Consider the following 19,884-nt stretch of genomic DNA (forward strand, 5'->3'; position numbering starts at 1 on the left):
TAAACTGTGATATTATGATACATGAATACATTGTAGAATGATTAAATCAGGCTAATTAACATATCCATCACCTCACATACTTATTTCTTTGTGATAAGAACACTGAAAATCTCCTCACTGAGCAATTTTGAAAGATACAATCCACTATTATTAACTATAGTCACTATGCTGTGGGGTAGCTCACTAGAACTTATTTTTCTTGCCAAACTGAAACTTTGTGCCCTTCAATTAACAGTTCTTCTTTCCCCCTCCACTCCCTCCCCTCAGCCCCTGGTAATCACCATTCGACTTTCTACTTCTATTAGCTCCACATACAAGTGAGATCATGGGGTATTTGTTTTTCTGTTCCTGGCTTAGTGCAATTAGCATAATGTCCTCCAGGTTCATCCAAGTTGCCACAAATGACAAAATTTTCTTTTCTTTTTTTTTTTTTTTGAGACGGAGTCTCGCTCTGTCACCCAGGCTGGAGTGCAGTGGTGCAATCTCGGCTCACTGCAAGCTCCGCCTCCCAGGTGCACACCATTCTCCTGCCTCAGCCTACAGGCACCTGCCACCGTGCCGACCTAATTTTTTTGTGTATTTTTTAGTAGAGACAGGGTTTCACCGTGTTAGCCAGGATGGTCTCGATCTCCTGACCTCATGATCCACCTGCCTCGGCCTCCCAAAGTGGTGGGATTACAGGCATGAGTCACCGCGCCCAGCCTATTTAACTCTTTTGAGAGAAAACAGAAGGTGAGAAACCAACGAGGTGCACAAAGATACTTAGTGTTAATCTGCTTTTGGTTTGTGAGATTATCAACAAATCTTGGCAGGGCAAGGTGGCTCACACCTGTAATCCCAGCACTTTGGGAAGCTGAGGCAGATGGATCACTTCAGGTCAGGAGTTCAAGACCAGCCTGGCCAACATGATGAAACCCTGTCTCTACTAAAAATAGAAAAATTAGCTGGGTGTGGTGCTGTGTGCCTGTAATCCCAGCTACTTGGAGGCTGAGGCACGAGAATCGCTTGAACCAGGGAGGAGGAGGCTGCAGTGAGCCGAGATTGTGCCACTGCACTCCAGCCTGGGTGACAGAGTGAGACTCCGTCTCAAAAAAAAAAAAAAAAAGAAAACAATTATTTTTCACAGAATTTTTTTTTGTTGTTAAGATATAGGATCTCACTATGCTGCTCAGGCTGGCCTTGAACTCCTGGGCTCAAGCGATCCTCCCATCTCAGCCTCCTAAGTAGCTAGGACTACAGGCTTGTAGTACTACACCCAGCTAAGAATTCTTAATTTGCCTCCTTAAGAGAAGTACATCAATAAATATGATTTCTTCAAATGTAGCAACTCTGAAATATTCACTTAGAGTCCCTCAGAGATCAAAAGAGGTTCAGACTACCTAATTTTTTTAGGTTCTTAGTTTTGTATATACACAGAAATGCACAGACAGGGTGACAAATATTATGTGATATATTGTGTATTTTATATTTTTACGTTTACTAAATCGAATAATTTTAACATAAAAGAATTCCAAACAATGTCAATGATGTCAAAAGTCCTAATATAGGTCCTTCTCACTGTGAAGGCACTATTCTAAATGGTGGGGATACTTCAGAGAACAGAATAGACAAAACCCTTGCTTTCAAAGAGCTTGCCTTTCTAGCTGGCAGGAGATAGGCAATAAACAATAAACATAAGAACTATGCTAATTCTGTGGTATGATAGAGGGGATAAGTCACCATGGGAAAAAAGAGTAAAGCAAGGAAAAAGTGTTCAGGGGAGGAGGGGAGGGACTATGTTTTAATGGGGTGGGCAGGGTAGACCTCCTTAAGAAGGTGACAGTTGAGCAAAAATTGAAGAAGAAAAGGAATGAGCCATATGAATATCTGGTGGCGGGGGGAATCACTTCAAATAGATGGATGTTGCAAAGGCCCTTAAGATGTAGCCATACTGGCATGTTTGAGGCAAAACAATGACAAATTCCATTTGTATAAATGGAGAGAAATATGTGTGAAGGAGAGTAGTAAATGAATTAGACAGGTAAAGGGCATTCAGATTATACAGAGCATCTTAGGCACTATAAGAACTTTAGCTTCCTCTCTGACAGAAATGGAAAGCCACTGCAGGGATTTGAGCAGAAGAGTGACATGCTCTGGTTTCCATTTTATTTTTTTGAGACAGGGTGTCATTCTGTCACCCATGCTAGAGTGCAGTGGCACAATCATGGCTCACTGCAGCCTCAAACTCCTGGGCTCAAGCGATCCTCTTACTTTAGCCTCCCTAGTAGCTGGGACTATAGCCATGCACCATGATACCAGGCTAATTTTTAAAATTTCTGTAGATACAGGGTCTTGTTATGTTACCCGGGCTGGTCTCAAACTTCTGGCCTCAAGTGATCCTCCTGTCTCAGCCTCCCAGAGTGTTGGGATTACAGGTGTGAGCCATCACCCCATCCTGACTTCCATTTTAACATAATTTTTCTGGCTGCTATGTTGAGAATAGATTTTCAGAGGCAAGTATAAAAGTAGTGAGACAAGAAAGGAGGCTAATTAAATAATTCATGTGGGAGGTAACAGGAGTTTGGATCCAGATGATAGCAGAAGTGATAAGAAATGGTTATACCTGGATACATTCTGAATGTAGGGCCAGGAGAATTTGCTGACAGACTAAGATGGGTGAGCCAGAGGCGTAAGAGAAAAAGAGGAGTCATGGAAGATGCCAACCCAAGAACCAAGATTTGAAAGAGGGCAGACTGAGTAAGTTTGAGGTAGAATATTAGGAGCTCAGTTTGAACTTGTTAAGATTGAGATGCCCTTTTTTTTTTCCTCGCTTCCTGGCCATCTTAGCGGCTGCTCTTGGTTGAGGGCCGTCTCGCACCTGAGGCAGGAAGATGGTGGCTGCAAAGAAGACGGAAAAGTCACTGGAGTTGATCAACTCTAGGCTCCAACTCGTTATGAAAAGTGGAAAGTACTTGCTGGGGTACAAGCAGACTCTGAAGCCAAGGCAAAGCTAAATTGGTCATTCTTGCTATCAACTGCTCAGCTTTGAGGAAATCCGAAATAGAGTACTATGCAATGTTGACCAAAACTGGTGTCCATCACTACAGTGGCAATAATATTGAACTGGGCACAGCATGCAGAAAATACTACAGAGTGTGCACACTGGCTATCATTGATCCAGGTGATTCTGACATCATCAGAAGCATGCCAGAACAAACTGGTGGAAAGTAAACGATGCAAAATTTTCCTTTAATAAAATTTGCCCGAGCTTGTTTAAAAAAAAAAAAATTGAGATGCCCCATTTGTCTTAAATAAAGATATTCATTAGACTATTGAGTTCACAGTTCTGGAATTCAGGGGAGAGGATGTCTGTACTAGAGATACTTTTGAGAGTCATCATCATATAGTGATATTGAAAACTATAAGATTTGGATGAGTTTGCCATGAGAATGAAGGTAGAAAAGAGGAGAGGTCGTCCAAGGTCTGAGCCCTAAACCCCTCTAACATTAAGAGGCTGTGGGGATTAGAAAGAAACAGCAAAGGACCAGGAACAGAACCACAGGAGGAAGAAAGAAAATCGGGGAATTGTGGTGTCATAGAAGCCAAGTGAGGCGAGTGTTTCCAGGAAGTGGGAGTGATCAGCTGGGTCCGCTGTTGCCAATAGGTCAAGAAAGATAAAGACTGAAAGTTGACCTTTGGAATTGACAATTGAAGGTCATTGTTGACCTTGACAAAGGCAGTTTCTGGGAAGTGGTATGGACAAAAATCTGACTAACATAGATTTAAGAAACAATGAGGCCAAGAAAAAAAGAGAGAACACAAATTACTGATATCAGAAATTACAAAGGTGACATCACTACAGATATGATGGGCAATAGAAGGATAATAAAAGAATACTATCAATAGCTTTATGCCCACAGATTTGATAACCTAGATGAAATGGATCAATTCCTTGAAAGACACAAACTGCCAAAACATACAAGAAGCAATAGACAATCTGAATAGGCCTGTGTCTATTAAAGACATTGAGTGAATAATTAATAACTTTTCAAAACAGAAAGCACCAGACCCAGATGGATTCACTGGTGAATTCTACCAAATGTCTATAGAAGAAATTCTACTAATTATCTACTTTCTCTTTAAGAGGATAAATGCAGATGGGGATACTACTTCCTAACTAAACCCTAATACCAAACCAGCCAAAAACATTACAAAGGAAACTGTATACCTATACACCAGCACTGAACAAGTGGAATTTGAAATTAAAAACAGTATAATTTACATTATCACCCCCCAAAATGAAATACTTAGGTATAAATCTAACAAAATGTGTACTAGATCTATATGAGGAAAACTGGAAAACTCTGATGAACAAAATCAAAGAAGAACTAAATAAATGGAGAGATACTCCATGTTCATGGATAGAAAGGCTCAATAGAGTCAAGATGTCATTCTTTCCAACTTAATCTATAGATTCAAAGCAATCCCAATCCCAGTCTAGCAAGTTATTTTGTGGAATCAACAAACTGATTCTAAAGTTTACATGGAAAGGCATAAGACCCAGAATAGTCAATACAATATTGAAGAAGAGTAAAGCTGGAGAACTGACACTACCTGACTTCAAGACTTAATATAAAGCTGTAGTAATCAAGACAATGTGGTATTGATGAAAGAACAAACAGATCAAGGCCAGGCACGGTGGCTCACGCCTGTAACCACAGCACTTTGGGAGGCTAAGGCAGGCGGGTCACAAGGTCAGGAGATCGAGACTATCCTGGCTAACATGGTGAAACCTCGTCTCTACTAAAAATACAAAAGCAAAATTAGCCGGGTGTGGTGGCGGGCACCTGTAGTCCCAGCTACTTGGGAGGCTGAGGTGGGAGAATGGCTTGAACCTGGGAAGGGGAGCTTGCAGAGAGCCGAGATCACATCACTTCACTCCAGCCTGGGCGGCAGAGTGAGACTCCGTCTGAAAAACAAACAAATCAATAAAACAGAACAGAGATCCCAGAAATAGACCCACATAAATATAGTCAATTGATCTTTGACAAAGGAGCAAAGGCAATATAATGAAGCAAAAAAAAGTCTTTTCCTTTTTTTTTTTTAGACAGAGTCTCATTCTGTTGCCCAGGCTGGAGTGCAGTGGTGTGATCTCGACTCACTGCAACCTTCACCTCCTGGGTTCAAGCGATTCTCCTGCCTCAGCCTCCTGAGTAGCTGGGACTACAGGCATGTGCCGCCACTCCTGGCGAACTTTTGTATTTTTAATAGAGACAGGGTTTCACCATATTGGCCAGGCTGGTCTCGAAATCCTGACCTCAAGTGATCTGCCCACTTCAACCTCCCAAAGTGCTGGGACTACAGGTATGAGCCATCATGCCTTGCCAAAAATAGTCTTTTCAACAAATGGTACTGGAAAAACTGGACATCCACATATAAAACAAACAAAACCCAAATCTAGATAACAGATCTCAAACTTTTCACAAAAACTAACTTAAAATGGATCATAAAAGTAAATGTAAACCTCAAAACTCTAAAACTCCTAGAATATAACATAAAAGAAAACCTAGATGACTTGGGTATGGCAATAAATTTCACTCACAGGATTATAGTAAGGATTAAATAAAATAATACTTTAAAACATTAGAACAGTGCCTGGAATGTTTTTTTTGCATAATCCTCTGATCCCCATGGCTATGAAGAAATCATGTTTTGGTATATTCAGTTATATTTTAATTGAGCCACAGAGGTCATTTAGCAAGCTCATTAGTTAGATAAATTTTTTGACATAACAAATAAATTATCTTACTTGATCTTGGGAACTGTGAGGTCTCCTGTGACTAGGTTGCCCCTGGGTGGGCTCCAGGAGAGTGACACAAGGAGCCTGAAGGTCACCTGACCCAGTGTCACTCACTGGCTGCCAGATGGATTCATAGCTGAGGTTTTTGGTCAGAAAGGAATTCACAAAACTTTTTTTTTTTTTTTTTGAGACCAAGTTTTGCTCTGTCGCCCAGGCTGGAGTGCAGTGGCGCGATCTTGGCTCACCACAACCTCCGCCTCCTGGGTTCAAGCAATTCTCTTGCCTCAGCCTCCCGAGTAGCTGAGACTACAGGAACGCGCCACCACACCTGGCTAATTTTTGTATTTTTAGTAGAGATGGAGTTTCACCATGTTGGCCAGAATGGTCTCGATCTCCTGACCTTGTGATCCACCTGCCTCCACCTCCCAAAATGCTAAGATTACAGGTGTGAGCCACCGTGCCCGGCATTCACAAAACATTTTAAAATTTTACCGGCCAACATTTAAAAATCAGGAGATTTCATATAAAAACTTGATTTCCAGACTTAATAAATTGCAAGATCTTGCAACCCTGGGCCTGAAACCCTGTAGCACAGCCTTCTTCTGTGGTACAGAATAAAGGCTTCCTCCTTTAGCTGGGCTGGTGTCCTCCCGTGCAATACAGCCCCACTGTTTCCAGCCCACTTGCTTCTCTCATTGGCTCCTCCTTGGTTCCTATAGGCACCTGAGTTTGTAACTTCTAATTAGTTCAATCCTTCTCGTTTTAGATGCGGAGGCTGAGGTCCCGAGAGAAATAGAGAGCTGGAACTGGAATCTTAGCCATCAGACCAGGGCTCTTTTACATGCCTTGTGTTGTTTCTTTTATATTTGGTTGTTTTGCGAAAAAGATGATAGCTTAAAAAAAAAAAAAAGGTAAGACATAGCGGGGGGCCGTGCGCAGTGGCTCATGCCTGTAATCCCAGCACTTTGAGAGGCCAAAGCAGGCAGATCACAAGGTCAGGAGTTCGAGACCAGCCTGGCCAATATGGTGAAACTCTGTCTCTGCTAAAAATACAAAAAAAAAAATTAGCTGGGTGTGGTGGCATGCGCCTGTAGTCCCAGCTACTTGGGAGGCTGAGGCAGAAGAATCACTTGAACCCGGGAGGCGGAGGTTGCAGTGATATGAGATCACACCACTGCACTCCAGCCTGGGTGACAGAGCGAGACTCCATCTAAAAAAAAAAAGACATAGTGGGGAAAACTAAAATTTGGGGATTTTTAGGCACCATTTAGGTGATTAAATTGAGATGAAGGAAAAAGTGGAGGTCAGTAGAATTCCTTTTCTCTGTAGAAAATAGCTTCATTGTTTTGGGGGAAATCATATATGTTCAGTGCAAAAGATTCCAACAATACAGATAAGTACAAAGAAGAGGGTAAAGATTCCCCCAAATTTCACTTTTCACTTATAATTTCCATTAACATTTTGATATGTACATTTCTATGTCCCCTCTTGACATATTTATAGATACACTTAATCTAACACTGTCTCAGCCGGGGATTATGTGTGAGTGTGGGGTTTTAGAGTTCCCACATAATCTTCATCAGCTTCTCTCCAACCAATTATTTGATATAGCCAATTGGGATATTTTTCAATTAAGGTGCTATGCAAATACAAGGTCAAGCCTCCTTGTTTGTCCCAACTCCCTTTCAATGAGATTGTTATGTACACATCCAGCCCACCTATATAGAAGTTCTGAAGCTGCTCGATTGCATGTTTTTCTGAATGAGAGTGTCCATACAAGTCACTCTCATTATGTTCTGTAATTTGATTTTCTCACCAATAATATTTCTGGAATATTTGCGTCTAGTATATAAACACAGACTTTTAAAAACCCCCACAAATTTCCCTTTTAAGAACACCTTCAGCATCCTCAAGACAAGCCAGTTGGTCTCTTACATAGACTTTGCTCCATCTGATTGATGCCTGGGAAAATGGGAACAGCTGATTGAAACCCATTGCGCACATTCTAGTCTGTTTGATTGTTCACAATAGGCACTGATGAGAACAATTAGTTTCTCAATGATTGTATTAGTCAGGATTTGCTGCAATAATGTTGCATAACAGATAACTCCCAAATGTCAGTGATTCATAAGAACAAATATTTATTTTTCACTCACTGGTCTGCACTGCATGTGGGTTGTCTCGGCTCACTTGGGCTTAGGTTTGGGTCTTTTCTACGTCTTTCTCATTCCAGGACCCAGGCTAAGCAGGCAATGGCTACTTAGGGCATTCTCTCCTCAAAGCAAAAGGCAGAAATGCAGGAGGTCATGCCAAATTTCACAAACTCATATAAAGTTTCTGGTCAGATACAGCATATGATACATCCACCCACATCATATTGACCATGCCCAACGTGAATTAGGTAGAGAAGCATACTTTATCTATAGTAAAGCATAGCAAGCATGGGGAAGGAAGAAGGAGTTGTGAAACAAAAATACTGTCTACCACAGGGACTAATCAGGATGGACAATAAAATAAAATTTAGCCTGAGACCTACTGTTGAGCCTTATAAATGCAATCTGAACCCTTACCTCCTGAGAACTGCAGCACCTTCATGTAGTGTATCCCAAAGAACCGTGACGAAGGCTCCTCTCTGATCATATTCACTCTGCCTTTATATTTGATATGCTTTTTGCTCTTTAGGGTCATGAGTACCACCTGGGGCTGTAAAAATGAAAAAGGTTAAACTGCCATATCAATTTTTGAATTTTAAGAGAGCTATTTTCACTTTTCCCCTTCCTTGCCAAAGTTGCACTGATCAGCAAATATTTCTGAAATTTCTCTGTGAATAAAAATAAAGAGTATTGTTGCCAGGGAACAAATAAATAGAGAATTATTTTTATGCTTTCTGGAAGGTGTAGCATCTTGCTGCATTGTTTCCAGGGAGAACCCCAATTGTTAAGTTTTTGGGGTTTTTTTCTTAAAGACAGGGTCTAGCTCTGTCACCCAGACTGGAGTGCAGTGGCACAATCATGGCTCACTACAGCCTCGATCTCCTGGGCTCAAGCAATCCTCTTACCTCAGTCTCCCTAGTAGTTGTTACTACAGGCACATGCCACCAGCCTCGGCTAATTGGTTTTTTTTTTTTTTTTTATTTTTTTATTTTATTTTTTATTTATTTATTTTTTTTTCTTTTTTTTTTTATTAATTTTTTTGCACACAAAAACAATAAACATTTTCTAAAAATACATACAAACAAAAAGATGCGTATCAAACATATTAGGAAGGTTACACATGGGAAGTCGGGGAATAGAAATGGGGGGGGTGGGAGTTAAAATAAGGTAGAGAGGGACTTTATGTGGATCAGTGATAATAACTCAATCCTCTATTTGACAAAGAAGAAGGAGAAGGAAGAGGAAGAAAAAGAAAGTGGGATAAAGGATCAGAAAGGGAGGAAAATAGAAAAAATTAGAGTATGACTCCAGGGTAGACCTGTTTTGTTGTCACTGAGTTGGTTGGTTGGTTTGTCTGTTGTATTTTTCATGTTTCGCCAAGTTGGCCAGACTGGTCTCGAACTCCTAGCCCAAAGTGATCAACCCGCCTCGCCCCCCAGAGTGCCGGGACCACAGGCGTGAGCCACCACGTCCAACCCCCACATTGCTTCTGGCCTCCATGGTAGACCTCCCAGACGGAGCGGCCGGGCAGAGGCGCTCCTCACTTCTTCCCAGACACGGGGCGGCCGGGCAGAGGCGCTCCTCACTTCCCAGACAGGGTGGCCAGGCAGAGACGCTCCTCACTTCTTCCCAGACGATAGGTGGCCGGGCAGAGGCGCCCCTCACTTCCCAGACAATGGGTGGCCGGGCAGAGGCACTCCTCACTTCCCAGACGATGGGTGGCCGGGCAGAGGTGCTCCTCACTTCCCAGACGGGGCGGCCGGGCAGAGGCGCTCCTCACTTCCCAGACGGGGCGGCCGGGCCGAGGAGCTCCTCCCTTCCCAGACGGGGCGGCCGGGCAGAGGCGCTCCTCACTTCTTCCCGGACGGGGCGGCCGGGCAGAGGCGCTCCTCACTTCCCAGACGGGGCGGCTGGGCAGAGGCGCTCCTCACTTCTTCCCGGACGGGGCGGCCGGGCAGAGGCGCTCCTCACTTCTTCCCGGACGGGGTGGCCGGGCAGAGGCGCTCCTCACTTCTTCCCGGACGGGGCGGCCGGGCAGAGGCGCTCCTCACTTCTTCCTAGACGGGGCGGCCGGGCAGAGGCGCTCCTCACTTCCCAGACGGGGTGGCCGGGCAGAGGCGTTCCTCACTTCTTCCCGGACGGGGTGGCCGGGCAGAGGCGCTCCTCACTTCTTCCCGGACGGGGCGGCCGGGCAGAGGCGCTCCTCACCTCCCAGACGATAGGTGGCCGGGCAGAGGCGCTCCTCATTTCACAGATGGGGCGGCCGGGCAGAGGCGCTCCTCACTTCCCAGACGGGGTGGCCGGGCAGAGGTGCTCCTCACTTCCCAGACGGTGGGTGGCCGGGCAGAGGCGCTCCTCACTTCCCAGACGGTGGGTGGCCGGGTTTTGTTTTTTTTTTTTGAGATAGAGTCTTGTTCTGTCACCCAGGCTGGAGTGCAGTGGTGTGATCTTGGCTCACTGCAACCTCTGCCTCCTGAGTTTAAGTGATTCTCTTGCCTCAGCCTCCTGAATAGCTGGAATTACAGGTGTGCACCCCCACACCCAGCTAATTTTTTGTATTTTTAGTAGAGACGGGGTTTCACCGTATTGGCCAGGCTGGTCTTGAACTCCCAACCTCAGATGATCCTCTCTCCTTGGCCTCCGAAAGTGCTGGGATTACAGGCGTGGGCCACTGCATCCGGCCCCAGTTTTTTTGTATTTCTTATAAAGATGGGGTTTCACCATGTTACCCAGGCTGGTCTCAAACGCCTGGACTCAAGCAGTCCACCTGCCTTGGCCTCCCAAAGTGCTGGGATCACCACTTACACCCCAATTGTCAAGATTAATCAAATGCTGGAAAATGGAAATTTATTAAACAAGACTAGCTTGAGTAAGTAATTCCCTATGCTAAGGGACAACTAGGAGAACTATTTAGATGAAACATTTTACCAAATCAAGCATTATCCCATGACATTCATTGTCTCAAGTTAACTCTTTACTGTATGTCAACTGCTTTTCTAAATTTAATGCAATAATATTTCATCAAAATCACAAATGACATGCACACCATTTCCACTGCTGGATGTTTAGTGTGTATATTGTGGGAAAGAAAAATAATATCTTACCCATCAAAAGGTCCATGGCTAAGGCCCCTGTAACAAAAGGCAGATTAACAAAAGAAAACCATGGCCGGGTGTGGTGGCAGGCGCCTGTAATTCCAGCTACTTGGGAGGCTGAGGCAGGAGAATGGCTTGAACCCGGGAGGCGGAGGTTGCAGTGAGCCAAGATCACACCATTGCACTCCAGCCTGGGCAACAAGAATGAAACTCCATCTCAAAACAACAACAGCAACAACAACAACAACAACAAAACATATATATATATATATATATATATATATATATATATATATATATATATATAAATTTTTTTTGTTTGAGACGGATTCTTGCTGTGTCACCCAGGCTGGAGTGCAGTGGCGTGATCTCGGCTCACTGCAAGCTCTGCCTCCTGGGTTCACGCCATTCTCGGCTCACCGCAACCTCCACCTCCCAGGTTCAAGCGATTCTCCTGCCTCAGCCTCCCAAGTAGCGGGGATTACAGGCACCCGCCACCACACCCAGCTAATTTTTGTAGTTTTAGTAGAGATGGGGTTTCACCATTTGGCCAGGCTGGTCTTGAACTCCTGGCCTCAGATGATCTGCCCGCCTCAGCCTCCCAAAGTGCTAGGATTACAGGTGTGAGCCACTGAGCACAGCCTGGATAAACCTTGAAAGTATTATGCTAAGTGAAAGAGGCCAGTTACAAAAAACTACATGTATATAATAAACGATAAATATTTGGTCTTTGACTCCAGTTTCTGACACAAAGCTCCCCAAACTCTTGGAATTTCTGGAGTAATGAGTGTTTTTGCATGCTGATGAAATGACTGGTGGCTGGTAACTCCTAGAAAACTGTAGGATGGGGGATGGTCTTCAGGAAGACAAGGCATGATTAGAGGGTTGGATGTTTCATTCCCACCCCCTGACCTCCTGGGAGGGGAGAGAGGCAGGAGATTGAGCTAATCACCAATCATCAATGATTTAATCAATCATGGGTAAGTAATGAAATCTCCATAAAAACCCGTAAATGTTGGGTTTGAAGAATTTTCAAGTAGGTGAACACGTTGAGGTACTGGGAGGGTGGTATGTTCAGAGAGGACATAGAAACTTTGTTTCCCTTCCCTGTCTACCTTGTCCTATTTTTCTCTTCCATTTGTCTCTTCCTAGCTTGTATCCTTTATAATAAACTGGTAATAGCAAGTAAAGGGTTTCCCTGAGTTTTGTGAGACACTCTAGTAAATTACTAGGCCTGAGTAGGGGCTCACGAGAAACCCAATTTATAGCCAGTTGGTCAGAAGTAAAGGTAGCAACCTTGGACTTGCAATTGTTGACTGAAGTGGGGATGATCCTGTATGAATGAGTCCTTAACTTGGTGTGACACTAATTCTGTGTAGATAGTGTCAGATTTAAATTGAGTTGTTGGACACCCAGTTGGTGTCTGGAGAGCTGGAGAATTGGCTGGTATTAGGGAAAAAAAACCCACACATTTTGGGTCTGAAGTGTTAGTGAGTAAAAATAGCTCACCATGTATTGTATGATACTTATATGAAATATTCAGAATAGGCAAATCTCTAGAGACAGAAAGTAGATTAGTGGTTGCCTAAGGCTGGAATGGCTGGGAGAAAATGAGGGGTGACTGCTATAAAGGATGTGAGTTTCTTTTTGCGGTGATAAAAATGTTCTAAAATTATTGTGATGATAGTGCCACTAAGAACCACTGAATTGTACATTCTAAATGTGTGAATGGTATGGTATGTGAATTATATCTCAATAAAGCTGTTATAAAATAATAAAAGGGGACAGTTATCCAGCCTGTTATTCAGGCTGCAAAAAAATAAATAATAAATAATTGAGGATGGGAAAATGGATTAGTAACTTCAAAATTGTTTCCAAATGGGCATGCATTAAATATAAAAAGCTAAAAACAAAAGAATAGAAGAGGCAAACAGGATCTCCACATGCAGAAGAATGAAATTGAACTCTTATACCATATAGAAAAATTAACTTAATAATCAAAGGTCTAGAAAAGAAAAAAATTAACTCAAAATGGATCAAAGCTCTAAACATAAGAGCAACACTATAAAACTAATCTTAGACAAAAACAGGGAAAAACTTCATGACACTGGATTTGGCAATGATTTCTTGGATATGACACCAAGTGCACAGGAAACGAAAGAAAAAATGGATAAACTGAACTCATCAGAAGTAAAAACTTTCATGCATCAAAGGATACTATCAACAGAGTGAAAAAATAACCTATAATATGGGAGAATATATGTACAAATCATATATCTGAAAAGGGATTAATATCCAGAATGCATAAAGAACTCCAAGTCAAGAACAGGAAAACAATCTGATTTTTAAAAAGGCAAAGGAATTAAATAGATATTTCTCCAAAGAAGGTATACAGGCTGGGTGTGGTGGCTCATGCTGGTAATCTCCACATTTTGGGAGGCCAAGGCAGGAGGACTGCTTGAGGCCAGGAGTTCAAGACCAGCCTGGGGGGGATGGCCAGGTGTGGTGGCTCACGCCTGTAACCCCAGCACTTTGGGAGGCTGAGGCGGGTGGATCACCTGAGGCCAGGAGTTCAAGACCAGCCTGGGGGGGATGGCCAGGCGCGGTGGCTCACGCCTGTAATCCCAGCACTTTGGGAGGCCGAGGCGGGTGGATCACCTGAGGCCAGGGGTTCGAGACCATCCCAGCCAACAAGGTAAAACCCCATCTCTACTAAAAATACAAAAATTAGCTGGGCATGGTGGCAGGCGCCTGTAATCCCAGCTACTCGGGAGGCTGAGGCAGGAGAATGAGAGGCGGGAGGTTGCAGTGAGCCAAACCGCGCCACTGCACTCCAGCCTGGTGACAGAGCAATACTCCGTCTCAAAATAAATAAATAAATAAATAAATAAATAATAGAAAAACCAGCCTGGGCAACATAGTGAGACCCTGTCTCTATTAAAAATTATTTTAAGCATAAAAAGTTATAAAATAAAACAAAAATGAAGATATACAAATGGTCAATAAGCACATGAGAAGATGCTCAACATCATTAATCATCAGGAAAATGCAAATCAAAAACACAGTGAGATACCATTTCACAAACATCAAGATGGCTATTATTTAAAAAACAAACAGAAAATGACAAATGTTGGTAAGGATGTAAAGAAACTGGAACACAGGTAATTTGTGGTAGGAATGCAAAATGGTTCAGTCACAGTAAAAAACTGTGGTTCCTCGAAAAGTTAAACATAAAGTAGCCATATGACCCTACAATTTCATTACTAAGTATATACCAAACGAATTGAAAATGAGCACTCAAACAAGTACACGTACACATTCATAACAGCACTATACACAATAGCCAAAAAGTTGAAAAAGTCTAACTGTCCATCAATGGAGAATAAACAAATTATGGAATGAAATACAATGGAATATTATTCAGCCATAAAAAGAAACAAAATACTGATGTATGCTACCATGTGGATGGCCTCCAAAATATTATGCTAAGTGAAAGAAACCAAACACGAAATGTCACATTTTGTACAATTCCATTTATATGAAATATCCAGAATAGATAAATCCACATAGACAGGCTCAAGCGATCCTCCCATCTTGGCTTCCGGAGTGGCTGGGACTATAGGCGCATGCCACCATGCCCGGCTAATTTTTTATTTTTATTTTTTGTAGAGATGGGGTTTCACCATGTTGCCCAGGCTAGTCTCAAACTCTTAGGCTCAAGCGATCTATCCACATCAGCCTCCCAAGGTGCTGGGATTTCAGATGTGAGCCGCTGCGTCCAGCCAAAAAGGCTACCTTTTAATCAGAAAGGCCACACTCAAGCTGGACACAGTGGTACATGCCTAGTCCCAGCTACTCAGAAGGCTGAGGTGGGAAGATGGCATGAGCCCAGGAGTTCAAAGCTAGCCTAGGCAACATAGTGAGATCTCATCTTTTGAAATAAAAAAAAGTAAAAGAAAGACCACACCCAGTCTAGTTTTAGACATCTTTAGTTGGAAGCACCTGCAAAACATCCAAGTGGAGATTTTCAGGAAGCCCCTGGGTATAAGGCTCTGGAGCTTAAGAGAAAACATTAGGCTAGAGAAAAAGTTTTAGAGAAATTAGTACAGAGCTAGTAACTGGAGGTGCGGAATTACGTGAGCTCTCTCAGAGAGTGCTTTCACATTACCCTCTTAGAAAACGAAGTAAGAAAAAACAACCAATTGTTTCTTTATGGACAAATTGCCAATTTGGCAAGGTGGTAAACTTGGTGAATAACTCAGACTTTCTTCCTTTGAAATGTTGTTACATTTTAAATTTCCAATAAACCAAATTGGTTAGGTCACCAAATGGTCTACATGATAAATTACACATATATGTTACTCTAGGAGTGTCAACCTAAGTGTCAACAGTAGTCGTGGCAGAGACTGATGGTAGCCTCCTGCAATCTTCCTCTTCCTTAGCATTAAGAGTCCTGATTATCTTGGCATATTGATGCCCAGATTACTAATTCATTCTCTTCACTTGTTATAACTCGATTGAGATTTTCTATTTCTAGGTTATCTAATTAGTTAACATACGATTATTCATAGTAGTCCCTTATAACCTTTTTTATTTCTGTAAACTCTGTGGTAATGTTCCCTCTTTTATTCCTGATTTTAGAAACCTGCATCTTCTCTCGTTTTTTCCTAGTCTAGCTAAAGATTTATCAATTTTGTTGATCTTTTCAAAGAACCAACTTTTCATTTTGATTATTTTCTCCATTACTTTTCTGTTCTGTATTTCGTTTATTTCTGCTTGAATCTTTATTATTTCCTTCCCCCTACTTGCTTTGGGTTTAATTTGCTCTTCTTTTTTTTAGTTTCATGATGAGGAAGGTTGGCAATTGTTTTGGCATCTTTCTTTTTTTAAATTGTAAGTACTTACAGCTATAAATTTCCTGTTAGCACTGTTTTATCTGAATCCCATAAGTTTTTGAATACTGTGTTTTCATTTTTGTTCAACTCAAAGTATTTTCTAATTTCACCAGTGATTTCTCTTTTGACCATTTAGTTATTTATGAGTGTATTGTTTCATTTTCACATATTTGCAAATTCTCCAGATTTCCGTCTGTTATTGAATTTAATTTTATTCCATTGTGATTGAAGAAGATAATTTGAATGATTTCAATACATTTACAATTTTAACATTTTTTATATTTGGGAGGCTGAGGAAGGAGGATCACTTGAGCCCAGGGGTTAAGTCCAGCATGGGCAAAATAGTGAGATCTGTCTCTCTTAAAAAGAAAATACACCCTCCCTCCCCAAGATGGCTGCTGAAGATGAGTTACTGTTGCCGTGGCTCTCCCTGCTGCTCGAAACAGGCAAACAGCTTCTGGAGGAAGCAGAATTAGCGGCTGAAACCACCGGTTACCAGATAGTCCAGGAGAAGGTGTTCAAGGGCCTCGGCCTCCTTGAGAAGGCTCCCGAAATGTTATCACAGCTCAACTTGTTCAATTGAAATGAAAATTTGGAAGAGATTGCTTTCACCGAGCTGAAGTATCTGTTGGTGCCAGCGTTTCAAGGAGCCCTCACCATGAAACAAGTCAACCCCAGCAAGCGTCTAGATCATTTGCAGCGGGCTCGAGAACATGTTATAAACTACTTAACTCAGTGCCATTACTATCACGTTGCAGAGTTTGAGCTGCCCAAAACCAAGAACAACTCAGCTGAAAATCACACTGCTAATTCCTCCATGGCTTATCCTAGCCTCGTTGCTATGGCATCTCAAAGACAGGCTAAAATAGAGAGATACGAGCAGAAGAAGGAGTTGGACCATAGGTTGTCTGCAGTGAAATCTGCTGTGGAAAGTGGTCAAGCAGATGATGAGCATGTTCGTGAATATTATCTTCTTCACCTTCAGAGGTGGATTGATACCAGCTTAGAAGAGATTGAGAGCATTGACCAGGAAATAAAGATCCTGAGAGAGACTCTTGAAGACAGTCATCAGCTTCTAACTCATCTCTCCAGGAGAGGCCTCCAGTGAAATCCTTCATTCTCACGTGGAACACAGCCCAGGCCAAATTATTTGGAGCTAGTTATCCAAGTCTGGCAACTATGACGGTGAGTGACTGGTATGAACAACATCGGAAATATGGAGCATTGCCAGATCAGGGAATAGCCACAGCAACATCAGAGGAATTCAGAAAAGCAGCTCAGCAACAGAAGTATCAAGAAGTAAAGGAGGGAGAGGATGATGAACACTCTGCAGAGTTCGGGAGTGGGATAACTGGAAGGACACCCATCATAGGGGCTGTGGCAACCAACAGAACATGGGCTGATCTTCCCACAACATGACAGGACTGCAGGGTGCACACCTCCCCCGCCAAGGAAAACCATGCAGTCTTCCCCTCCCTGGGCTCCCGCTTCAGCTATGTACAACGAAGGCAAAGACGCTAAATATTGCCTTGCATTCAATGAAGTGTCAAGTGATTAAGTAAGTGCGTATTTGTACCCTAGATGATGTGAGCCAGCAATCTTGTTTTGGCATCATCATTCTCATCATGCTATATTCCAGTTTCTTAAATGGAGAGAAAAGAGCGCTGAGAAATGGCTCTGTTTAATCAATGGCTGTCTGAATTCTCTGAAAAAATAATAAAAGTCCCTTCTATTAAAAAAAAAGAAAATATAGTGATAGATTTTGATATGCATTTTATGGCCTAACATATGTTCTGTCCTAGAGAGTGGCCTATATATACTAGAGAAAAATGTATATTCTGTTGTTGTTGGGTGAAGTGTTCTATAGATGTATATTAGACCTAGTTGGTTTATAGTATTATTCAAGTATTCTATTTTCTTGTTGATCTTCTGTCTAGTTGTTTTATCCATTACTGAATGTGAGGTATTGAAGTCTCCAACTCTTATTGTTGAATTGTCTATTTTTCCTTTAATTCTGTCAGTTTTTGTTTCATTTACTTTTTGGCTCTGTTATTAGGTTAATATATGTTTATAACTGTTACACTTTCTTGAAGACTGACTCTTTGATCATTAGAAAATGGCCTCTGTCTCTAGAAATAATTTTTTTGTCTTAAGTCCATTTTGTCCGATATTAATACAGCCATTTTAGCTCTCTTTTGGTTACTCTTTGCATGGTATATCTTTTCCCATCCTTTTGCTTTTAAGCTCTTTATATCTTGAGCCTAAAGTGTGTCTTTTGTAGAATGAAATAATGGCATTTGCAGCAACCTGGATGGAATTGGAGACCGTTATTCTAAGTGAAGTAACTCAGGAATGGAAAACCAAACATCATATGTTCTCACTCATAAGTGATAGCTAAGCTATGAGGATGCAAAGGCATAAGAATGATACAATAGACTTCAGGAACTTGGGGGAAAGGGGGGTAGGGGGTGAGGGATGAAAGACTACATGTTGGGTACAGTGTACACTGCTCAGGTGATGGGTGCACCAAAATCTCAGAAATCACCACTAAAGAACTTATTCATGTAACCAAACACTGCCTGTTGCCAAAAAAACCTATTGAAATAAAATAATAATAATAACAATAACAATAATAATAAAAATAAAGTGTGTCACTTGTAGACACAATATAGTTGGATCATGTTTTTCATCAATTTTGCCAATCTCTGCCTTTAATTGGAGTGTTTAAACCATTTACACTTAATGTAATTATGAATAAGAGTCTTTATAATTGCCATTTGCCTATTTTTTCCTATGTTGTTAAATATGTTTTACTGTACCATTTTTATTCCCTTCTAATTTATTTTAGGATTCTTTGAGTTATTTTGTGATTGCCTTAGAGATTACAATTAACATCTAAACTTAAAACAATTTAGTTTGTATTAATACCAGCTTAATTTCAATAGTATACACAAACTTTTTTCCTATATGGCTCATTCCTTCCCTTCCCCTTTGTTCTATTATTGACATAAAAATTGTATCTTTATACATTATATACCCATTGACATAGACTTGTAAGTATTGTTTCATGCAGTTATCTTTTAAATCAGATAGGAGAAAAGGAACATTTCAAACAAAAATTACCTTTATACTGTTTTTTGTATTTACTTATGTAGTTACCATTACCAGTGGTATTTCTTTATTTCTTCATGTGGGGAGAGAATCTGTAAACAGGGCTAGTTAAAATGTCACAAAGCTCACTTTTTTTTTTTTTTAACGACGATTCAGCCAATTTCTTCAAGAAATGCTTTTTGGATTGTTGCAAGCCTTTGATTAATATCCAGTATTCTGAAAAAGTTGATTTTGACTATTTTTGTCAGTGTTTTTATTACTGTTATGGAGGAGTAGATTTTTGGAGATCCTTATTCTGGTGTTCCCACTCCAGTGCCCACCTAAATGTTCTATATTTCCTTTTTTTTCTGGCAGCTATGTGGCTGTGTGACTGAGTTTGGTCAATTAGTTATAAAATATATTATGTGGCAGCTTCTTGGAAAACCACCTTATCACAGATGTGGTGACTCACACCTGTAATCTCAGCACTTTGAGAGCCTGAACTGGGAGGATCACATGAGTCCAGGAGTTTAAGATCAGCCTGGGAAACATAGCTACACTCTATTTCTATTATTTATTTATTTACTTATTTATTTAGGGACAAGGTCTTACTCTGTCACCCAGGCTGATGTGCGCTGGTGTGATCACAGCTCCCTATAGCTTCCTGGGCTCGAGCAATCCCCCAATCTCAGCCTCTTAAGTAGCTGGGACCACAGGTGTGCTTTGCCAGGCCCAGCTAATTTTTAAATTTTTTGTAGACAGGTTCACACTATGTTTCCCAGGCTGGTCTTGAAATCCCAGGCTCAAGTGATCCTCCTGCTTTGGCCTCCTAAAGTGCTGAGATTACAGGCATGAGCCACTGTACCCAGCCT

The 19,884-nt window shown here is 41.7% G+C and overlaps 2 pseudogenes; both read left to right on the forward strand.

Moving 5' to 3' along the window:
* Positions 1-2,870: 2,870 nt before the first annotated feature.
* Positions 2,871-3,210, forward strand: LOC100592265 (annotated as a pseudogene).
* Positions 3,211-16,313: 13,103 nt separating this feature from the next.
* Positions 16,314-17,363, forward strand: LOC100582775 (annotated as a pseudogene).
* The last annotated feature ends 2,521 nt before the right edge of the window (positions 17,364-19,884 follow it).

Source organism: Nomascus leucogenys, chromosome 4 (genome assembly GCF_006542625.1).
Source record: "Nomascus leucogenys isolate Asia chromosome 4, Asia_NLE_v1, whole genome shotgun sequence".
Lineage (NCBI taxonomy): Eukaryota > Metazoa > Chordata > Mammalia > Primates > Hylobatidae > Nomascus > Nomascus leucogenys.